This window comes from Olea europaea, chromosome 9 (assembly GCF_002742605.1).
Source record: "Olea europaea var. sylvestris chromosome 9, O_europaea_v1, whole genome shotgun sequence".
Lineage (NCBI taxonomy): Eukaryota > Viridiplantae > Streptophyta > Magnoliopsida > Lamiales > Oleaceae > Olea > Olea europaea.
Window position 1 is genome coordinate 6,082,350 of NC_036245.1, and position 22,617 is coordinate 6,104,966.

General features: G+C 32.3%; 1 pseudogene; it reads right to left on the reverse strand.

Annotated features, from left to right (window-relative positions):
• Positions 1–2,372: 2,372 nt before the first annotated feature.
• LOC111399862 lies at positions 2,373–22,022 on the reverse strand (annotated as a pseudogene).
• Positions 22,023–22,617: the final 595 nt, after the last annotated feature.

Sequence of the window (22,617 nt, forward strand, 5' to 3'; positions counted from 1 at the left end):
ACCTTTGCAACACACGCTAAAATGCTGTAAAGATCTTTTGCAATGTTTTTTTACCGTTGCAAAAACCTTTTCTTGGGGTAGTGAGGTTCAAACTCCATATCAAGCAAACAATGTACAAGAAGCCTCCACGTGGCTTTTGTGTGTGTGTGTGTAAAGAATGAGAAAATCATTCTTGAACATACGAATAAAATCCTTAAATAATCACTTTATTAATACATAAAAGTTTTCCAAAAGGAAAAGAAAATTTCGAAACAACATATTCAATCTTAAAATCTTCACAACCAAAATTATTTAATCATCAAAACATAAATAAATCTTAACATAAATATATTAAAATGTTTTATTATCCACCATTGCGTGCTTGCCCAATCTTCATCCATCTCAAAACACGGTTAATTATTACCTAAAAAAAAATTTCATGATTTATATGAGATCATAATCTCAATAAGTGAAATAGCATGACATGAATAACAGAAGTACATGAGATTCGTGAACATACTTGATGAGACACGAAATTAATAAAAATCGAACTTCGTGGTTCTAATTTCGTGTGTAGCGCTACTAAACTCCATGATTTCATGACATGATCATAATATCGACTTCTATAATTTTAAACAATGAAAATACATGTATTTCACTTACCTCGAATTCAATGATCCTATTAGCACGTAGGAGAATTCTTGAAAAATATTCGAGGGTGTGTGTGTTTTCCATTTTCTCTCTCTTTTTTTTTGGGAATATATATATATATATATATATAAAGAATATTTCCTTAATAAATCATTTTAATTACGGTAATTAACATATATATACATATTATATATGTTAATTACCTTTTTGGTTTTTGGTATGATTGAATAAGAAAAGGAATCCTTCACTTATGTTAGTTGACATATGTGTACATAATATGTATGGTAATTACCTTTTTGATTTTTGGTATACTTAAATAAAAAGGAAAGTTTCCTTAATTATTCCTTTTAATTATTGTAGCTAACATATATGTACATATTATATATGGTAATTACCTAAATTTACATTCAATTATTCCTTACCATAATAAAAACATGCAATAATTATTTCTTACCTGTATATAGATGCTACATATATATGCTATAGTCCCTCAACTATGGACGGGTATAAAACTTGACCTCTGAACTTTCACAAAAATGTGATACGATCCCTAAATTATAGTTGATGTGTAATTTGTCCCTGAACCTTAGTCTCTATATAAATTGGTCTTTAAAACTATGGTTATTGAGAAATTTGGTCCCTATACTTATGTTAATGACATGTAGAGAATTTTAGGTTATTATAGTGTGGGTGCGTGGGTGGGCGGGGATTGAATTGTCGATCTTCACATAAAATTTTCAACCTTTTTTCACTCAGCCAATTGTCCCATTTAATATTTCTTTGATGTGTGTGTGTGTGTGTGTGTGTATATATATATATATATAATTAAACTGTTAAAACCAACCAAATCGATCAAATTTCACTTCATCTATTAATGTCACCAACATTTTCCCATAATTTTAACAAAAATGATAAATAAAATAAGGATTGATACTTAAATTCGTTAACCTTAGTAAGAATTTCAAAACCTATATTTTAAACGTTCTGTCAAAATCAATTGCAACATCAAAAGCTCATGCCCTCAATCATGAATAATAAAAAAGAAAAGCAAAAAGAGAGAAAATCAAATATAAAACCAATACATTAAACATAAAAATTAAAACTATAAAATTCCATCCCGATTGAAGAATAGAGAATAGAGATTAAATATTGAAAAAGAATGATTTATTTGGATTGAATAATAGAGATTGAAGTTGGAGATTGACGGAAGGTTTATTTGAGTGTTGTATTCTAAATGTGTGTGTGTGTGTGAGAGAGAGAGAGAGAGGCGTAAAGACAAAAGAGTTAGGGTAAAACTACAGAATTTTGAACCAAAAAAAGGTAGGTCTGCCCATGCATGTACCTATGGTACTATGTTCGCGCTGAACAATTGCAGTTCATGTTGCTGCTCCTCCATTATTCGTTCATTGGACGAATTATGGGTAGTTTTACCTAAAACAATTAATGGGAGGAAAAGATTTAAGTTATCATATTGGGCAAAAATAGTCCTTTTAAGTTCAAAGCTTTGGCTAAGCTTAATAAGTTACTTATTGATAAAAATTAAAAACTACAAGTTAGTTTAGACTGTAAATTAAGAATCACACTCATTAGAAAGTATCTTTTTCACTTATTTTAAGATTAGCCAAACATGCCTATGCCCTGTTAAGTAGTACTTCTGTGATACAAAAACTAAAAGAATCTTAATCAGGCTGCATAAAAATATGAAGATCCATAATTTAAACTTACACTATCATCAACATTAATCAGACCATGTATGTCATACCAATTTCAATAATATTCATGTGAGGAACCATCATCGTTGCAGCGCCACGTTTGTCGTTGTTTCTCAAGAATGCATAGAAGTAATTTATCGTCAGCTTCTTGAGAAATCATAAGTTTTTTCTTGGCCCTCACATCGCCATGATTGAGCAGGCGAGTAAATCCCGAGGTAGTAACTTTTTGAAGAGCAGAGAGTTCATACTCGAGACTTGGATCTTCATTTGCTGACATAACACTAGGTGGCAATGTAGACATTCCTACTTCGTCCGACACTTGATCGTGCATCTGTTCTCCAGTTAAGTCACAAGCCCGGACAACACGATCTATAGATCTTGCAGAAATGTCGTCAAACTTTGATTCATTCTGATTACTCTCTATAGCAAGCTCCAAATCCTCTTTTCTTAAAAAATTTTCAAGGCTTTCCACCAAACATTGTTCAAATGCATGATGATCTTCTTTCCTAACATCTTTATACCCATATCGAGCAATTTAACAAAATATATGGTAGTCTTTAGGGCAGACCCTTCGAAACAGAAATCGTTCTTCTTGAGGGACGAATGGTATTGGGACGTGTTTGATACGAACAAAGACTGTAGTAGAGTGAATAGCAAGAAGATCCAATAGACACTGGCCAAAAATGGGCGGCATGCCTTGGACAAGCTCATTGTACAACAATCCAATCCCCGGGACTTGCATTGTTCCAAGAGACGCACCAAGCTTAAGCATGAATTCCATCGAGATCTTTCCACGTAGCTCACTGCGGTACTTCAAAACACTTCCATAGTTCCACACATACATTACACACAAGAAACAAGAAGCAAAAGCCAGTGATAGCCAACCTCCCTTTGTGATCTTGTATAAAATGGCAAACAAGTAAATTAGCTCTATTGTTCCAAACACAAGTGGAAAGCAGATAACCAAAAATAAGTTAGTCTGCCAAATCAAGAGCATGACGAGTGTCACCAGGGTCGTGCTGACAATCATTACACCAACCTCGGCCATGCCTTCAAAGACAAGGTAACTTTAGTCGTTATTTTTGTAATTTACAAGCGTAAATCAAAGAATCTTCGATTCATTGCCACATCTTTGAGAAAGAACTTTGGACTCCAAGAACTTTGGATTCAAATGTGAACCCCACTTTACTTGTCCCAAACCTCTGTATGCTAAATAGTCCCATAAGAATAACAATTGAGGTTATAACAATAGCATCTGAGAGAGAGATATCAAAATTGAGGTGATATAATTTAACATATATTGCAATGGGACATTAAAAGAATATTATGGTCAAACAATTTATGAAAGTTTTCCAATGTTTACTCTAGTTCCACTACTTGGACTAGTCAATAATATATTATGGTGGATGCTTTATTTGAAAATGTAGATAGAATATACTGCCACAAAAAAATTCAGATTGAACAGCCTTCTTGAAGACACAATTTAAATAAACACATCACACATGAGACCTCTCTCTAGCTGCTTATGTATTTTTAGATAGGTAGTTTGACATGGTATTAAAGCAAGCAAAGGTTAGTTCAGTAGTAACTTATTCATAAACATTGAACAGGTTTTGGGCCTCTAATATGTGAGACATGTAGAAGACACACTTTAAGAAATGATTATATCATATTTCTCATAACTCGGGCATTTAGATGACGTAGTTTGACAGAATCCTACTAATGGTGATAAAGATAAGAATAACGATAGGGTTAAGATATTATTTTAAAAGTAGAGTTTGATTCAAAATATTTTATTTAGTCCCTGTTTGTTTCCCATTCTTCCCCCATTAAAATGAAAAATATGACTGTTATCCATCACATCAAACCCCCAAATTTGAATTTCTATCTCTTGTATGGGGCCCATAATGGTTATATTTTTCTTTCTCATTTTTACCGAAATGGGAAACAAATGCCCCCTTAGATTAGATTTAATACTTTGATAAAGTTGTATAGTAGTTCTTTTAATTTTAGATTAGTTGCTCTATATATAGAGGGCTTATTCATTATAATAAGTACCTCTTGAATATATGAATAAAATATTTCTCTTGCCCTCATTTCTTCTCTTGATCTCCTTTTCCACTCTCTTTTCTTGTTCTTTGTCAAATTGATACATTCCTGCATCATATACTCCTATGCTAGTTAATAAGAAGTAAAGACTCGATTTACCTACCTGTATCAAATCCTGGTATTCGACCCTGAAGACCGCTCACAGCAGACATTATTACAGCAAAAATATATCGTTGTGCAATACATTACATTTCTTATTCGGTTCTAAGATAGGCGAAAGGTCTATATACTAGAAATAGCTGGCGTCAGAATACCATCCCTTATAACAGTAGATGTCCCCATAAGAACCAAAAGCAAGAGAATGGTTTTCAAAGAAGACTCATGTTCCAATGCATCTTTTATAATCAATGCCCTTTCAAATTCTGAAGTCGAAAGTTTGAGCTTGAAACTCGATATATATTCATTTGCCTGTTGAGATTTGGAAGAAGATTAACATTTGCATACCTACAAATCAGTGAATATAATGCGAATTTTCCTCCCGCCAATCGAACAATGGAAGTCATTAGTATAGAATTTGCCAAACCAAAATTTTAAGCAAAAAGTTAGTAACTTACCCATTATCATTTGTCTTGAGCACCACAAAAATGCATTTTGGTAACGGAATGAGAACAATTGTGTACATTACAAGCAATAAAGCTCCCAGGACATTGACCTCTGACGTTATGGGTACCTTACTGAATACATCAGAGAAGACGTATAAAGGGCTTGTGCCCATATCACTATATACTATACCAAGTGTCTGAAAATGCCAAAGCAAGAGCTCTCCAAAGAGAAATTCATGATTTGTTGAAGATTATCTCAATAAGGAAAACAAAAAAAATTACTGAAAGGTGCATCATCTAGCTAATTATGAGTCAAAAGCAAGACCCTCGCTTCAACATTGTTTACCAAATTGAAATTTGTCGATTTTTTTTTCTTTTCCATTGAACTGTACTTTGAGAATTATTGAGTAGAGATGGAACTTGGCACCTAGAGGATGGTGGGGTGAAATTGAAAATTGAGAATTACAAATCAAAGCAGAACTTTCACTTCGCAATAATTTGTAATTCTAGAAAATCCGTCACTGTACATTTTAATCTTTGCCATTCTCGAGGTACTTTTAAAAATGGTATTGTCAAACAAGTGAAATTCCACTTTAACTTGTGGGATTGTTAATATTATCACAATGGTCTATTGAGCGGTAAAAGACAAAAATACGCTTAAGTACATTATACAACTACAAAAGATGGTTTTGTTTAAATGACATTACTACCCTTTAGTTAACAATTAAAAACTAAACACTTCCCACTTCAAACATCAAAATCGGCAAACTTTTGTTATCCGTTTACTCCAACATAAATAAAAACACTCTCATCTTTCATCTGCTACAACCTCAAAATTTTGAAAATTTATTGAACACAGTAGTTGAAAATTCTTTTATATCAATCTTATTAGATCGGTAAGTATAAAACACACACATTTAATTTTGTTTTCATTAAATTATTGTACGTTTTAATCGATAAAATTTATTTTGACAAATAATGTTAATGTATATAATGGGTTAGTTTCCACCGACTGTTAAATAGTCGGCACACATGGAAGACGGCTAAGCCGACTTTTTACCGTTAGCTTTACCGACGATTTCTAGTCAGCTTAGCTGGTTTCCCCCCTTTCTTTTTTTAATTTCTTATGTTTAATATTAATTTATTGAAAAATGTATGGTTAAAAAAAGATAGAGAAATGTATTATAAATTTAATGGGCTCAAACGGGAGCTAAAAATTGTGAAATTTGAAAAGAGTTTTTTTTTATATATTTTTAAGTTTGAAATCTATCCAAATTTGTTAAAATCTCCCTATTGATGAAGCCCCTGTTTGTCGCTCTAGCTTATGGATAATGAGTACACGGTGCTCGAGTATATGCTTGAGTGGGTCAAACGAGGGCTTCATCAATAGAGAGATTTTAAAAGTATGGTTGTCAAATAGGGGGTTCATCAATAGAGAGATTTTAAAAGATTTGGATGAATTTCAAACTTAAAAATACAGTTAAAAAACTCTTTTCAAATTTCACAATTTTTAGCTCCCGTTTGAGCCCCATTAAATTCATAACACATTTCTCTCTTTTTTTTTTAACCTTAACTAAAATAATATTACACATAAGAAATTAAAAACAAAAAAGGGGAAGTTGGCTAAGCCGACTGGAAATCGTCAGTAAAGCCAACGGTAAAAAGTTGGCTTAGCTGACTTTCGCGTGTGCCGACTATTTAACAGTCGATGGAAACCAACCCATTATCTACATTAACATTATATGTTGAAATAAATTGTATCGATTAAAACGTACAATAATTTAATGAAAACAAAATTAAATGTGCATATTTTACACTTACCGATCTGATGAGATTGATATAAAAGAATTTTTAGTTACCGCGTTTAATAAATTTTCTAATTTTTGAGGTTGGAGTAGATGAAAGATGAAAGTGTTTTTATCCGTGCTAGAGTAAATAGATAAAAAAAAAGTTTGCTGATTTTGATATTTGAAGTGGGAAGTGTCTGGTATTTAATTGTTGATTAAAGGGTTGTAATATCATTTAAACAAAACAATCTTTTGTAATTGTATAATGTACTTAAGGGTATTTTTGTTTTTTTATCACTCAATAGGCCATTGTGATAATATTAACAATCCAACAGGTCAAAGTGGAATTTCACTTGTTTGACAATCCTATTTTTAAGCGTACCCCTCTAATGTCTCGATTGAACAATAATTTTTGGATAATGATATTTCTTTATTTCAGGACAAGAAATAATACATCCTTGGACAAGTTTGTATGGGAGGCACATGTAGCAAACGAGTCTGAATCAAAAAGACCATGGCCAAATTGAGTAAAAAAGTTTCTTTTTTGGTCAAGTTGGAGTCCGAGCTCTGAATTTCTCGTTTTTTACATTAAATAATGATGAACTAATGGGCGTTCTAAAATGAGATGTGTTCCCAATTGAGATATTAACGAATTTTAATGAAAGCCATTAAAATCTAAGTGTCTCAATCGTCAATCGATATTTTAATGAATTTAATTTAAGTGTCCTCAATAATTCATGAGTTTCTATGGATTCAGCTCTTAGTTTACAACAACACTTTTCAAACCCTTTTTTATACATATTTATTTTCAACAAAAAATTCTCAAAATAAAATATTCTATACATAAAATCAAAACTTCTTCCTACTTAAATACACATTCTCCCAAAAATCACTACTTAAAATTCTTGTTTTTGAAAAGTATGGTTGTTGAAGAAGGTCTTCATCAATAGAGAGATTTTAAAAGATTTGGTTGGATTTCAATCTTAAAAATACATATAAAAAACTCTTTTGAAATTTCACAATTTTTAGCCCCGTTTGAGCCCCATTAAATTTATAATACATTTCTCTCTCTCTTTTTAACCACATTTTTCAATAAAGTTATATTACACATAAGAAATTAAAAACAAAAAAGGGAAGAAGGCTAAGCCGACTAGAAACCGTCGGTAAGGCTGACGGTAAAAGTCGACTTAGTTGCCAATCGAAGTCGGCTAGCCGACTGTTTAATAGTCGGTGGAAACTAACCGAAGTCGGTGGAAACCAACCGACTGTCACTTTTAACTCCCCAACTACCTTAATAATCTAATCAACACAAAAAATGAAGATTTTACATTAATAATAACAACGTATAATCCACAAATTAACAAAAAAAATTCAAATGAAAAATTCAAAGCTTAAATATGAAATATTTTCCTTGATCTAAGAAACTCTCACAAAAGGTGGTAATTAGGGTTCGACAGGATGAAAACCCTTTCAAGTTCTGGAGTCGGAAGTTTAATAATAGTATTGTCAAATAAGTGAAATTCCACTTTAACTTGTTGGATTGTTAATATTATCACAACGGCCAATTGAGTGGTAAAAGAAAAAAATACGCTTAAGTACATTATACAACTATAAAAGATGGTTTTGTTTAAATGACATTACTATCCTTTAGTTAACAATTAAAAGCCATACACTTCCCACTTCAAACATCAAAATCGGAAAACTTTTGTTATCTGTTTACTCCAACATAGATAAAAACACTCTCCTCTTTCATCTGCTCCAACCTCAAAATTTTGAAAATTTATCAAACACGGTAGTTGAAAATTCTTTTATATCAATCTCATCAGATCGGCAAGTATAAAATACGCACATTTAATTATGTTTTCGTTAAATTATTGAACGTTTTAATAGATAAAATTTATTTCGACATATAATGTTAATGTAGATAATGGGTTGGTTTCCACCGACCGTTAAACAATCGGCACACACGGATGTTGGCTAAGCCGACTTTTAATTGTCGACTTTACTGACGATTTCCAGTCAGCTTTCCCTTTTTTTGTTTTTAATTTCTTATATATAATATTATTTTATTGAAAAATGTGTTGTTAAAAAAAATATAGAGAAATGTATTATAAATTTAATGGGCTCAAACGGAAGCTAAAAGTTGTGAAATTTGAAAAGAGTTTTTTATATGTATTTTTAAGTTTGAAATCTGTTAAAATCTCACTGTTGATGAAGCCCCTGTTTGTCGCTTCAGCTTATGGATAATGAGTACACAGTGCTTGAGTATATGCTCGAGTGGGTCATCGGGCTATCACCGGCTGTTTGGTTGTCAAACAGGGGCTTCATCAATAGAGAGATTTTAAGAGTATGGTTGTCAAATAGGGGCTTCATCAATAGAGAGATTTTAAAAGATTTGGATGAATTTCAAACTTAAAAATACATATAAAAAGCACTTTTTAAAATTCACAATTTTTAGCTCCCGTTTGAGCCCCATTAAATTCATAACACATTTCTCTATCTTTTTTTAACGCACATTCTTCAATAAAAAAATATTACACATTAGAAATTAAAAAAAAAAAGGGAAGCTGGCTAAGCCGTTTGGAAATCATCAGTAAAGCTGACGGTAAAAAGTCGGCTTAGCTGACTTCTGTTTGTGCCAGCCGTTTAACAGTCGGTGGAAATCAACCCATTATCTACATTAACATTATATGTCGAAAAAAATTTTATCGATTAAAATGTACAATAATTTAACGAAAACAAAATTAAACGTGCATATTTTACACTTACCAATCCAATGAGATTGATATAAAAGAATTTTCAGCTACCGCGTTTGATAAATTTTCTAATTTTCAAGGTTGGAGCAGATGAAGGATGAGAGTGTTTTTATTTGTACTAGAGTAAATAGATAAAAAAAAAGTTTGCTGATTTTGATATTTGAAGTGGGAAGTGTTTGGATTTTAATTGTTAACTAAAGGGTAGTAATGTCATTTAAACAAAACCATCTTTTGAAATTGTATAATGTACTTAAGAGTATTTTTTGTCTTTTATCACTCAATAGGCTATTGTGATAATATTAACAATCCAATAAGTCAAAGTGGAATTTCACTTGGTTGACAATCTTATTTTTAAAAGTACCCCCTCTTGCCATCTCGATTGAACAATAATTTTTGGATAATGATATTTCTGTATTTCAAGACAAGAAATAATACATCCTTGGATAAGGTTGTATGGGACTTACATGTACCAAACGAGTCAAAATAAAAAAGACCATGGCCAAATTGAGTAAAAAAGTATCTTTTTTGGCCAAGTTGGAGTCCGAGCTCAGAATTTCTCATTTTTTACATTAAATAATGATGAACTAAAGGGTGTTCTGTGTTCTCAATAGAGATATTAACGTATTTTAATGAAATCGATTAAAATCGAAGTGTCTCAATCGTCAATCGATATTTTAATGAATTTTAATGAAATTCATTAAAATTTAAGTGTCCTCAATAACTCATGAATTTATGTGGATTCCGCTCTTAGTTTACAACAATACTTATGAAACTTTTTTTTATACATATTTATTTTCAACAAAAAGTTCACACAATAAAATATTCTATACGTAAAATCAAAACTTATTGCTACTTAAATACACATTCTCCCAAAAATCACTATTTAAAGTTCCTTTTTTCTCCCTCAAAAGCATGGTTGTCAAAGAGGGGCTTCATCAATAGAGAGATTTTAAAAGATTTGGATGGATTTCAATCTTTAAAATACATATAAAAAACTCGTTTCAAATTTCACAATTTTTTAGCCCCGTTTGATCCCAATTAAATTTATAATATATTTCTCTCTTTTTTTTAACCACACATTCTTCAATAAAGTTATATTACACATTAGAAATTAAAAATGTAAAAAAGGGAAGCCCGCTAAGCCGACGGTAAAAAGTCGACTTAGCCGCCTTTCGAAGTCGACTAACCGGCTGTTTAATAGTCGGTGGATACCAACCGACAGTCACTTTTAACACCCCAACTACCTTAATAATCTAATCAACACCAAAAATGAAGATTTTACATCAATAATAACAACGTATAATCCAAAAATTAACAAAAAAATTCAAATAAAAAATTCAAAGCTTAGATATGAAAAATTTGTCTTGTTCTATGAAACTCTCAAAAAAGGTGGTGATTTGGGCTCGTCGGGATCAGATCTTAACAGTTGACTGTGTGCTTTCTGAACTTTTTTTCCTTTCATTAGGTTTTATAATTTTTTTGGCCTCCTCTCTCTTTCCCTCATTATTTGTATGTATGTGTGTGTGTGTGTGTGTAAGCAAGAGAAGGGTTTTCAAAGAAGACTCATGTTCCAATGCATCTTTTATACTCAAAGCCCTTTCAAGTTCTAGAGTCGAAAGTTTGAGTTGGAAACTCGATATATATTCATCTGCCTGTTGACGATTTGGAGGAAGATTTACATTTGCATGCCTACAAATCAATGAATATAATGCAAATGTTCGTCCTACTAATCGAACAATGGAAGTCGTTAGAATGGAATTTGCCAAACTAGATTTTGAAGCAAAAAGTTAGTAACTTCCCCATTATCATTCGCCTTGAGCACCACAAAAAAGTATTTTGTTAACGGAATGAGAGCAATTGTGTACATTACAAGCGATAAAGCTCCCAAGACGTTGACATCTGACGTTATGGGTACCTTACTGAATACATCAGAGAAGACGTATAAAGGGCTTGTGCCCATATCACCATATACTACACCAAGTGTCTGAAAATACCGAAGCAAGAGCTCTCCAAAGAGAAATATCATGATTTTTTCAAGATAATCTCGAAAAGGAAAATAGGAAAAAAATACGGAAAGGTGCATCATTCTAGCTAATTGTTAGTCGAAAGTAAGACCCTCGCCTCAGCATTGTTTACCAGATTTAAAATTGTTAATTTTTTTTTCTTTTCCATTGAACTGTACTTTGAGAATTATTGAGTGGAGATGAAGCTTGGCACCTAGAGGATGGTGGGGGTGAAATTGAAAATTGAGAATTACAAATCAAAGCAGAACTTTCACTTCGCAATAATTTGTAATTCTAGAAAATCCGTCATTGTACATTTTAATCTTTGCCATTCTCGGGGTACTTTTAAAAATGGTATTGTCAAAAAGTGAAATTCCACTTTAACTTGTTGGATTGTTAATATTATCACAATGGCCTATTGAGTGGTAAAAGACAAAAATACGCTTAAGTACATTATACAACTACAAAAGATGGTTTTGTTTAAATGACATTACTACCCGTTAGTTAACAAATAAAAACCAAACGCTTCCCACTTCAAGCATTAAAATCGGCAAACTTTTTTTTTTTATGTTTACTCCAACATAGATAAAAAAAAAAAAAAACTCTCATCTTTCATTTGCTCCAACCTAAAAAATTAGAAAATTTATGAAACGCGGTAGCTGAAAATTCTTTTATATCAATCTCATCAGATTGGTAAGTATAAAATAAGCACATTTAATTATGTTTTCGTTAAATTATTGTACGTTTTAATCAATAAAATTTATTTCGGCATATAATGTTATCGTGATAGTGGGTTGGTTTGCACCGATTGTTAAACAATCGGCACATATGAATGTCGGCTAAGCCGACCTTTTACCGTCGGCTCAACCAAGCCGACTTTTTGCTGCCAGCTTTACCGACGATTTCTGGCTTCCCCCTATTTTGTTTTTAATTTCTTATGTCTAATATTATTTAATTGAAACCAACGGTAAAAAGTCGACTTAGAAGCCTTTCGAAGTTGGCTAGCTGACTATTTAACAGTCGGTGGAAACCAACCGACAATTACTTTTAACTCCCCAACTACCTTAATAATCTAATCAACACCAAAAATGAAGATTTTACATCAATAATAACAACGCATAATCCACAAATTAACAAAAAAAAATTCAAATAAAAAATTCTAAGCTTAGACATGAAAAATTTGTCATTTTCTAAGAAAATCTCACAAAAGGTGGTGATTTGGGCTCGTCGGGATCAGATCTTAACAGTTGACTGTGTGATTTCTGAAATTTTTTTCCTTTTATTAGGTTTTTTAATTTTTTTGGCCTCCTCTCTCTTTCCCTCATTGTTTGTTTGTTGAAGATGAGGGCAAATATATATATAATAATATGAACAGAACCAAAAGCAAGAGAAGGGTTGTCAAAGAAGACACATGTTCCAATGCATCTTTTATACTCAAAGCCATTTCATGTTTTGGAGTCAAAAGTTTGAGTTGAAAACTCGATATATATTCATCTGCCTGTTGACGATTTGGAAGAAGATTAACATTTGCATACTTGCAAATCAGTGAATATAATGCAAATGTTCCTCCTGCTAATCAAATAATGGAAGTCGTTAGTATGGAATTATCCAAACCAGATTTTTAAGCAAAAAGTTAGTAACTTCCCCATTATCATTCGCCTTGAGCACCAAAAAAATGTATTTTGTTAACGGAATGAGAGCAATTGTGTACATTACAAGAGATAAAGCTCCCAAGACATTGACCTCAAAAGTTATGGGTACCTTACTGAATACATCAGAGAAGACGCATAATGGGCTTGTGCCCATATCACCGTATACAAGACCAAGTGTCTGAAAATGCCAAAGCAAGAGCTTTCCAAAGAGAAATATCATGATTTATTGAAGATAATCTCGATAAGGAAAATAGAAAAAAATACTGAAAGGTGCATCATTCTAGCTAATTGTTAGTCGAAAGCAAGACCCTCGCCTCAGCATTGTTTACTAGATTGAAAATTGTTGATTTTTTTTTTCTTACCATTGAACTGTACTTTGAGAATTATTGAGTGGAGATGAAACTTGGCACCTAGATGATGGTGGGGTAAAATTGAAAATTGAGAAATACAAATCAAAGTAGAACTTTCACTTTGTAATAATTTGTAATTCTAGAAAATTCGTCATTGTACATTTTAATCTTTTCCATTCCAGTGCGCCGCGGTACTTTTAAAAAGGGTATTGTCAAACAAGTAAAATTCCACTTTAACTTGTTGGATTGTTAATATTATCACAATGGCCTATTGAGTGGTAAAAGACAAAAATACGCTTAAGTACATTATACAACTGCAAAAGATGGTTTTGTTTAAATGACATTACTACCCTTTAGTTAACAAATAAAAACCAAATGCTTCCCACTTCAAACATCAAAATCAGCAAACTTTTGTTATCTTTTTACTCCAACATAGATAAAAACACTCTCATCTTTCATCTGCTCCGACGTCAAAAATTAGAAAATCTATGAAACGCGATAGCTGAAAATTCTTTTATATCAATCTCATTAGATCGGCAAGTATAAAATAAGCACATTTAATTATGTTTTCATTAAATTACTGAACATTTTAATCGATAAAATTTAATTCGAAATATAATGTTAATGTAGATAGTGGATTGGTTTCCACTAATTTTTAAACAGTCGGCACACACGGATGTCGGCTAAGCCGACTTTCTACCGTCGGCTCGGCCAAGCAAACTTTTTGCTGTCGGCTTTACCGACAATTTCCAGTCGGCTTCCATTTTTTTAATTTATTATTTGTAATAATATTTTATTGAAACCATCGGTAAAGCCGACGATAAAAAGTCAACTTAGTCGCCTTTCGAAGTCGGCTAGCCGATTGTTTAACAGTCGGTGGAAACTAATCGATAGTCACTTTTAACACCCCAACAACCTTAATAATCTATTCAACACCAAAAATGAAGATTTTACATCAATAATAACAATGTATAATCCAAAAATTAACAAAAAATTCAAATAAAAAATTCAAAGCTTAGATATGAAAAATTTGTCTTGTTCTAAGAAACTCTCACAAAAGGTGGTGATTTGGGATCGTCAGGATCAGATCTTAACAGTTGACTGTGTGATTTCTGAATTTTTTTCCTTTTATTAGGTTTTTTTTAATTTTTTTGGCCTCCTCTCTCTTTCCCTCATTGTTTGTTTTATATATATATATATATATGTACAGAACCAAAAGCAAGAGAAGGGATTTCAAAGAAGAATCATGTTCCAATGCATCTTTTATACTCAAAGCCCTTTCAAGTTCTGGAGTTGAAAATTTGAGTTGGAAACTCGATATATATTCATCTGCCTGTTGATGATTTGGAAGAAGATTAACATTTGCATACCTGCAAATCAGTGAATATAATGCAAATGTTCCTCATGCTAATCGAACAATGGAAGTTGTTAGTATGGAATTTGCCAAACCAGATTTTTAAGCAAAAAGTTAGTAGCTTCCTCATTATCATTCGCCTTGAGTGCCACAAAAACCTTTTTTGTTAACAGGATGAGAGCAATTGTGTACATTACAAGCGATAAAGCTCCAAAGACATTGACCTCCGATGTTACTGAATACGTCAGAGAAGACGTATAAAGGGCTTGTGACCATATCGCCGTATACTACACCAAGTGTCTGAAAATGCTAAAGCAAGAGCTCTCGAAAGAGAAATATCATGATTTGTTCAAGATAATCTCGAAAAGGAGAATAGAAAGAAAAACACTGAAAGGTGCATCATTCTAGCTAATTCTTAGTTGAAGGCAGGGCCCTCGCCTCAGCATTGTTTACCAGGTTGAAAATTGTTGATTTTTTTTGGTTTCCATTGGACTGTACTTTGAGAATTATTGAGTGGAGATGAAACTTGGCTCCTAGAGGATGGTGGGGTGAAATTGAAAATTGAGAATTACAAATCAAAGCAGAACTTTCACTTTGCAATAATTTGTAATTCTAGAAAATTCGTCGTTGTACATTTTAATCTTTTCCATTCCAGTGCGCCGCGATACTTTTAAAAATGGTATTGTCAAACAAGTGAAATTCCACTTTAACTTGTTGGATTGTTAATATTATCACAATGGCCAATTGAGTGGTAAAAGAAAAAAATATGCTTAAGTACATTAGACAACAACAAAAGATGGTTTTGTTTAAATGACATTACTACCCTTTAGTTAACAAATAAAAACCAAATGCTTCCCACTTCAAACATCAAAATCGGCAAAATTTTGTTATCTTCTTACTTCAACATAGATAAAAACACTCTCATCTTTCATCTTCTCCAACCTAAAAAATTAGAAAATTTATGAAACTCGGTAGCTGAAAATTCTTTTATATCAATCTCATCAGATCGGTAATTGTAAAATAAGCACATTTAATTATGTTTTCGTTAACTTACTGTACGTTTTAATCGATAAAACTTATTTCAGCATATAATGTTATCATAGATGGTGGGTTGGTTTCCATCGATTGTTAAACAATCGGCACACACAGATGTCGACTAAGCTGACTTTTTACCGTCAGCTCGGCCAAGCCGACTTTTTGCCGTCGACTTTACTAACGATTTCCATTCGGCTTCCCCTTTTTTTGTTTTTAATTTCTTATGTGCAATAGTATTTTATTGAAACCGTCGGTAAAGCCGACGATAAAAAGTCGACTTTCGAAGTCGGCTAGCCGACTGTTTAACAGTCGGTGGAAACCAACCAACAGTCACTTTTAACTCCCCAACTACCTTAATAATCTAATCAACACCAAAAATGAAGATTTTACATCAATAATAACAACGTATAATCCACAAATTAACAAAAAAATTCGAAGCTTAGATATGAAAAATTTGTCTTGTTCTAAGAAACTCTCACAAAAGGTGGTGATTTGGGCTCGTTGAGATCAGATCTTAACAGTTGACTGTGTGATTTCTGAATTTTTTTTTTCCTTATATTAGGTTTTTTAATTTTTTTGGCCTCCTCTCGCTTTCCCTCACTTTTTGTTTGTTGAAGATGAGGGCAAATATATATATATATATATATATATATATATATATAAGGCAAAAGAAGAATTTTCAAAGAAGACTCATGTTCCAATGCATCTTTTATGCTCAAAGCCCTTTCAAGTTCTGGAGTCAAAAGTTTGAGTCGGAAATTCGATATAAATTCATCTGCCTGTTGACGATTTGGAAGAATATTAACATTTGCATACCTGCAAATCATCTGAATATATTGCAAATGTTCCTCCTACTAATCAAACAATGGAAGTCATTAGTATGGAATTTGCGAAACCTGATTTTTAAGCAAAAAGTTAGTAACTTCCCCATTATCATTCGCCTTGAGCACCACAAAAATGTATTTTGTTAACGAAATGAGAGCAATTGTGTACATTACAAGCGATAAAGCTCCTAAGACATTGATCTCTGATGTTATGGGTACCTTACTAAATACATCAGAGAAAACGTATAATGGGCTTGTGCCCATATCACCGTATACTACACCAAGTGTCTGAAAATGCCAATGCAAGAGCTCTCCAATGAGAAATATCATGATTTGTTCAAGATAATCTTGAAAAGGAAAATAGAAAAAAAATACTGAAAGGTGCATCATTCTAGCTAATTGTTAGTTGAAAACAAGACCCTCGCCTCAGCATTGTTTACCAGATTGAAAATTGTTGTTTTTTTTTTCTTTTCCATTGAACTGTACTTTGAGAATTATTGAGTGGAGATGAAACTTGGGACCTAGAGGATGGTGGGGTGAAATTGAAAATTGAGAATTACAAATCAAAGCATAACTTTCACTTCGCAATAATTTGTAATTCTAGAAAATTCGTTATTGTACATTTTAATCTTTTCCATTCCAGTGCGCCGTGGTACTTTTAAAATGGTATTGTCAAACAAGTGAAATTCCACTTTAACTTGTTGGATTGTTAATATTATGACAGTGGCCTATTGAGTGGTAAAAGACAAAAATACGCTTAAGTACATTATACAACTACAAAAGATGGTTTTGTTTAAATGACATTACTACCCTTTAGTTAACAAATAAAAACCAAACACTCTCATTTTTCATCTGCTCCAACCTCAAAAATTAGAAAATCTATGAAACGCGGTAGCTGAAAATTCTTTTATATCAATCTCATTAGATTGGGAAGTATAAAATAAGCATATTTAATTATGTTTTCGTTAAATTACTGAACATTTTAATCGATAAAATTTAATTCGGCATATAATGTTAATGTAGATAGTGGATTGGTTTCCACTGATTTTTAAACAGTTGGCACACATGGATGTCGGCTAAGCTGACTTTCTACCGTCCACTAGGCCAAGCTGACTTTTTGTTGTCGGCTTTACCAACGATTTTCAGTCGGCTTCCACTTTTTTGTTTTTAATTTCTTATGTGTAATATTATTTTATTGAAATTGTCGGTGAAGCCGACGGTAAATAGTCGACTTAGCCATCTTTCGAAGTTGGCTAGCCGACTATTTAACAGTCGGTGGAAACCAACCGATAGTCACTTTTAACTCCCCAACTACCTTAATAATCTAATAAGCACCAAAAATGAAGATTTTACATCAATAATAACAACGTATAATCCACAAATTACAAAAAAAAAATTCAAGGCTTAGATATGAAAATTTTGTCGTGTGAAACTCTCACAAAAGGTGGTGATTTGGGCTCGTCGGGATCAGATCTTAACAGTTGACTGTGTGATTTTTGAATTTTTTTCCTTTTATTAGTTTTTTAAAAAAATTTTGCCCTCCTCTCTCTCCCCCTTATTGTTTGTTTGTTGAAGATGAGGGCAAATATATATATGTGTGTGTGTGTGTACAGAACCAAAAGCAAGAGAAGGGTTTTCAAAGAAGAATCATGTTCCAATGCATCTTTTATACTCAAAGCCCTTTCAAGTTCTAGAGTCGAAAGTTTGAGTTTGAAACTCGATATATATTTATCTGCCTATTGACGATTTGGAAGAAGATTAACATTTGCATATCTGCAAATCAGTGAATATAATGTAAATGTTCCTCCTGCTAATCCAACAATGTAAGTCATTAGTATTGAATTTGCCAAACCAGATTTTAAGCAAAAAATTAGTAACTTCCCCAATATCATTCGCCTTGAGCACCATAAAAATGTATTTTGTTAATGGAATGAGAGCGATTGTGTACATTAAAAGAGATAAAGCTCCCAAAACATTGACCTCTGATGTTATGGGTACCTTATTGAATACCTCAGAGAAGACGTATAAAGGGCTTGTGCCTATATCACCCGTATACTAGACCAAGTGTCTAAAAATGCCAAAGCAAGAGCTCTCCAAAGAGAAATATCATGATTTGTTGAAGATAATCTCAATAAGGAAAATAGAAAAAAATACTGAAAGGTGCATCATCTAGCTAATTGTTAGTCAAAAGCAAGACCCTTTCTTGAGCATTATTTACCAGATTGAAAACTGTTGGTTTTTTTTCTTTTCCATTGAACTGTACTTTGAGAATTATTGAGTGGAGATGAAACTTGGCATCTAGAAGAAGGTGGGGTGAAATTGAAAATTGAGAATTACATTTTAATCTTTTCCATTCCGGTGTGCCGGGATAGTTTTAAAAATGTTAATGTCAAACAAGTGAAATTCCACTTTAACTTGTTGGATTGTTAATATTATCTCAATGGCCTATTGAGTAGTAAAAGACAAAAATACGCTTAAGTACATTATACAACTACAAAAGATGATTTTGTTTAAATGACATTACTACCCTTTAGTTAACAAATAAAAACAAAACACTTCCCACTTCAAACAGCAAAATCGACAAACTTTTGTTATCTATTTACTCCAACATAGATAAAAAGACTCTCATCTTTCATATGCTCCAACCTCAAAAATTTGAAAATTTATCGAATGCGGTAGTTGAAAATTATTTTATATCAATCTCATCAGATCGGTAAGTATAAAATACGCACATTTAATTTTGATTTCGTTAAATTATTGTACATTTTAATTGATAAAATTTATTTCGGCATTAATGTTAATGTAGATAATGGGTTGGTTTCCAACGACTGTTAAACAGTCGGCACACAGATGTCGGCTAAGCCAACTTCTGTGTGTGCCGACTATTTAACAGTCGGTGGAAACCAACCCATTATCTACATTAACATTATATGTCAAAATAAATTTTATCGATTAAAACGTACAATAATTTAATGAAAACAAAATTAAATGTGCATTTTTACACCTACCGATCTGATGAGATTGATATAAAAGAATTTTCAGCTACCGCGTTTGATAAGTTTTCTAATTTTTGAGGTTGGAGCAGATGAAAGACGAGAGTGTTTTTATCTGTGCTGGAGTAAATAGATAAAAAAAAGTTTACTGATTTTGATATTTGAAGTGGAAAGTGTTTGGATTTTAATTGTTAACTAAAGGGTAGCAATGTCATTTAAACAAAACCATCTTTTGTAATTGTATAATGTATTTAAGGGTATTTTTATCTTTTATTACTCAATAGGTCATTGTGATAATATTAACAATCCAACAAGTCAAAGTGGAATTTCACTTATTTGACAATCCTATTTTTAAAAGTACCCCCTCTTGCCGTCTCGGTTGAACAATAATTTTTGGATAATGATATTTCTGTATCTCTAACAAGAAATAATACATCCTTGGACAAGTTTGTATGGGACATACATGTACCAAACGAGTCTGAATCGAAAAGACCATGGCCAAATTGAGTAAAAAAGTATCTTTTTTGGTCAAGTTGGAGTCCGAGCTCTGAATTTCTCATTTTTTTACATTAAATAACGATGAACTAAAGGGTGTTCTAGACTAAGATGTGTTCCCAATTGAGATATTAGCAAATTTTAATGAAATCCATTAAAATCTAAGTGTCTCAATTGTCAATCGATATTTTAACGAATTTTAATGAAATTCATTAAAATTTAAGTGTCCTCAATAACTCATGAATTTATGTGGATTCCGCTCTTAGTTTACAACAATACTTTTGAAACTCTTTTTTATACATATTTATTTTCCACAAAAAATTCACACAATAAAATATTCTATGCGTAAAATCAAAACTTTTTCCTATTTAAATATACATTCTCCCAAAAATCACTATTTAAAGTTCCTTTTTTTTTCTTTTTTTTTTTCTTTTTTTTCAAAAGTATGGTTTTCAAAGAGGGGCTTAATCAATAGAGAGATTTTAAAAGATTTGGATGGATTTCAATCTTAAAAATACATATAAACAACTCTTTTCAAATTTCACAATTTTTAGCCCCGTTTGAGATCCATTAAATTTATAATGCATTTCTCTCTCTCTCTCTCTCTTTGTTTGACCACACATTCTTCAATAAAGTTATATTATACAAAAGAAATTAAAAACAAAAAAGGGAAGCCGGCAAAGCCGACGGTAAAAAGTCAACTTAGCCGCCTTTCGAAGTCGGCTACCAACGGTAAAAAGTCAACTTAGCCACCTTTCGAAGTCGGCTAGACGACTGTTTAATAATCGGTGTAAACCAATCGACCGTCACTTTTAACTCCTCAGCTACCTTAATAAATACCACAAATGAAGATTTTACATCAATAATAACAACGTATAATCTACAAATTAACAAAAAAATTCAAATGAAAAATTCAAAGCTTAAATATGAAAATTTTTCCTTGTTCTAAGAAACTCTCACAAAAGGTGGTGATTTGAGCCAGACGGGATCAGATCTTAACAGTTGACTATGTGATTTTTGAATTTTTTTTCCCTTTTTTTAGGTTTTTTAATTTTTTTTGGCCTCCTCTCCCTCTCTCTCACTCTCTCTCATTGTTTGTTTGTTGAAGATGAGGGCAAATATTGAAGTTTGCCTATTTATTTATCTAAAATATATAAATACATATACATATACTTAAATTGGTCAAACGCCAATGTGGAAATAAGGGTTAATCAAAGAGTCTTTTGGGCTTATTTCTTCTAGTGTGCTAGACATGGTTACAATACAAATAATATACCAATAAAGATCAATTCGATTACTCTAAGAGCAATAATATTCAAACCACTAGAAATCTAGAAACACCATGAGACAATTCATCAAGGTAAAAAAATTCGGACCTTTTTATGATGACTAGAAGAGTCAACAATTTCCATAGCTTCAACATCAAAAGATTCAACTCTTTTAGGTCTCCTTCTAATAGATCCTAACCCTTCAATTATCACCACATCACCAACCAAAGACCATGGTGGTGATTCTGAATCAACTTCACTTCCATCTACCCACCTAATCTCCCCACCACCGCTGTTTGCACCACCACCACCACTGAACAATCTCACACTACCCTCTTCTCCTTCATTTTTCTTCTTTTCCCTTCTCTAATATCCATAGTACCAATCGAAGACCATGGTGGTGGCTCTAAGTCTACTTCATTTCCATCTATCGACCTAGTCTCTCCACCACCACCACCGCCGTTGCCTCCCAAAAATCTCACATTATTCTCTTCATCCCCTTCTTCTTCCATTCTGGTTTTCCCTTCAATACACTATAAAAAAATGACTCCTATGTTAATAAATGATTCATACTTAACATTCCACGATCATCATTCCAGCATATGGCTTTATCTCTTTCTACCTCGAAAAGCTGTCTTGTAATTATAGCGTCATTGGCTGAAGCACACAGATAACTGATTGTAAGAAGACAGACAAACAATTTGAAAATGATGCATTGTACCATGTTTATTTTAGGAAGGAAAGCATATACCTCTTGACGGAGGAAATTAGCCCAAATGACTATTTGACTAATCCTTATTTCCACATTGGCCTTTGACCAATTTAAAAAATACATATATTTTAGATAAATAAATGGCAAACTTCTATATTTGCCCTCATCTTCAACAAACAAACAAGACGGGGGGCGAGAGAGAGAGAGGGAGACAAGGCAAAAAAAAAAAACAGAAAAAAGGGAAAAAATTCAAGAATCACACAGTCGATTGTTAAGATTTGATTTGCTCGAGCCCAAATCACCACCTTTTGTGAGAGTTTCTTAGAACAAGGTAAACATTTCATATTTAAGCTTTGAATTTTTCAATTGATTTCTTTTTTTGTTAAATTGTGGAT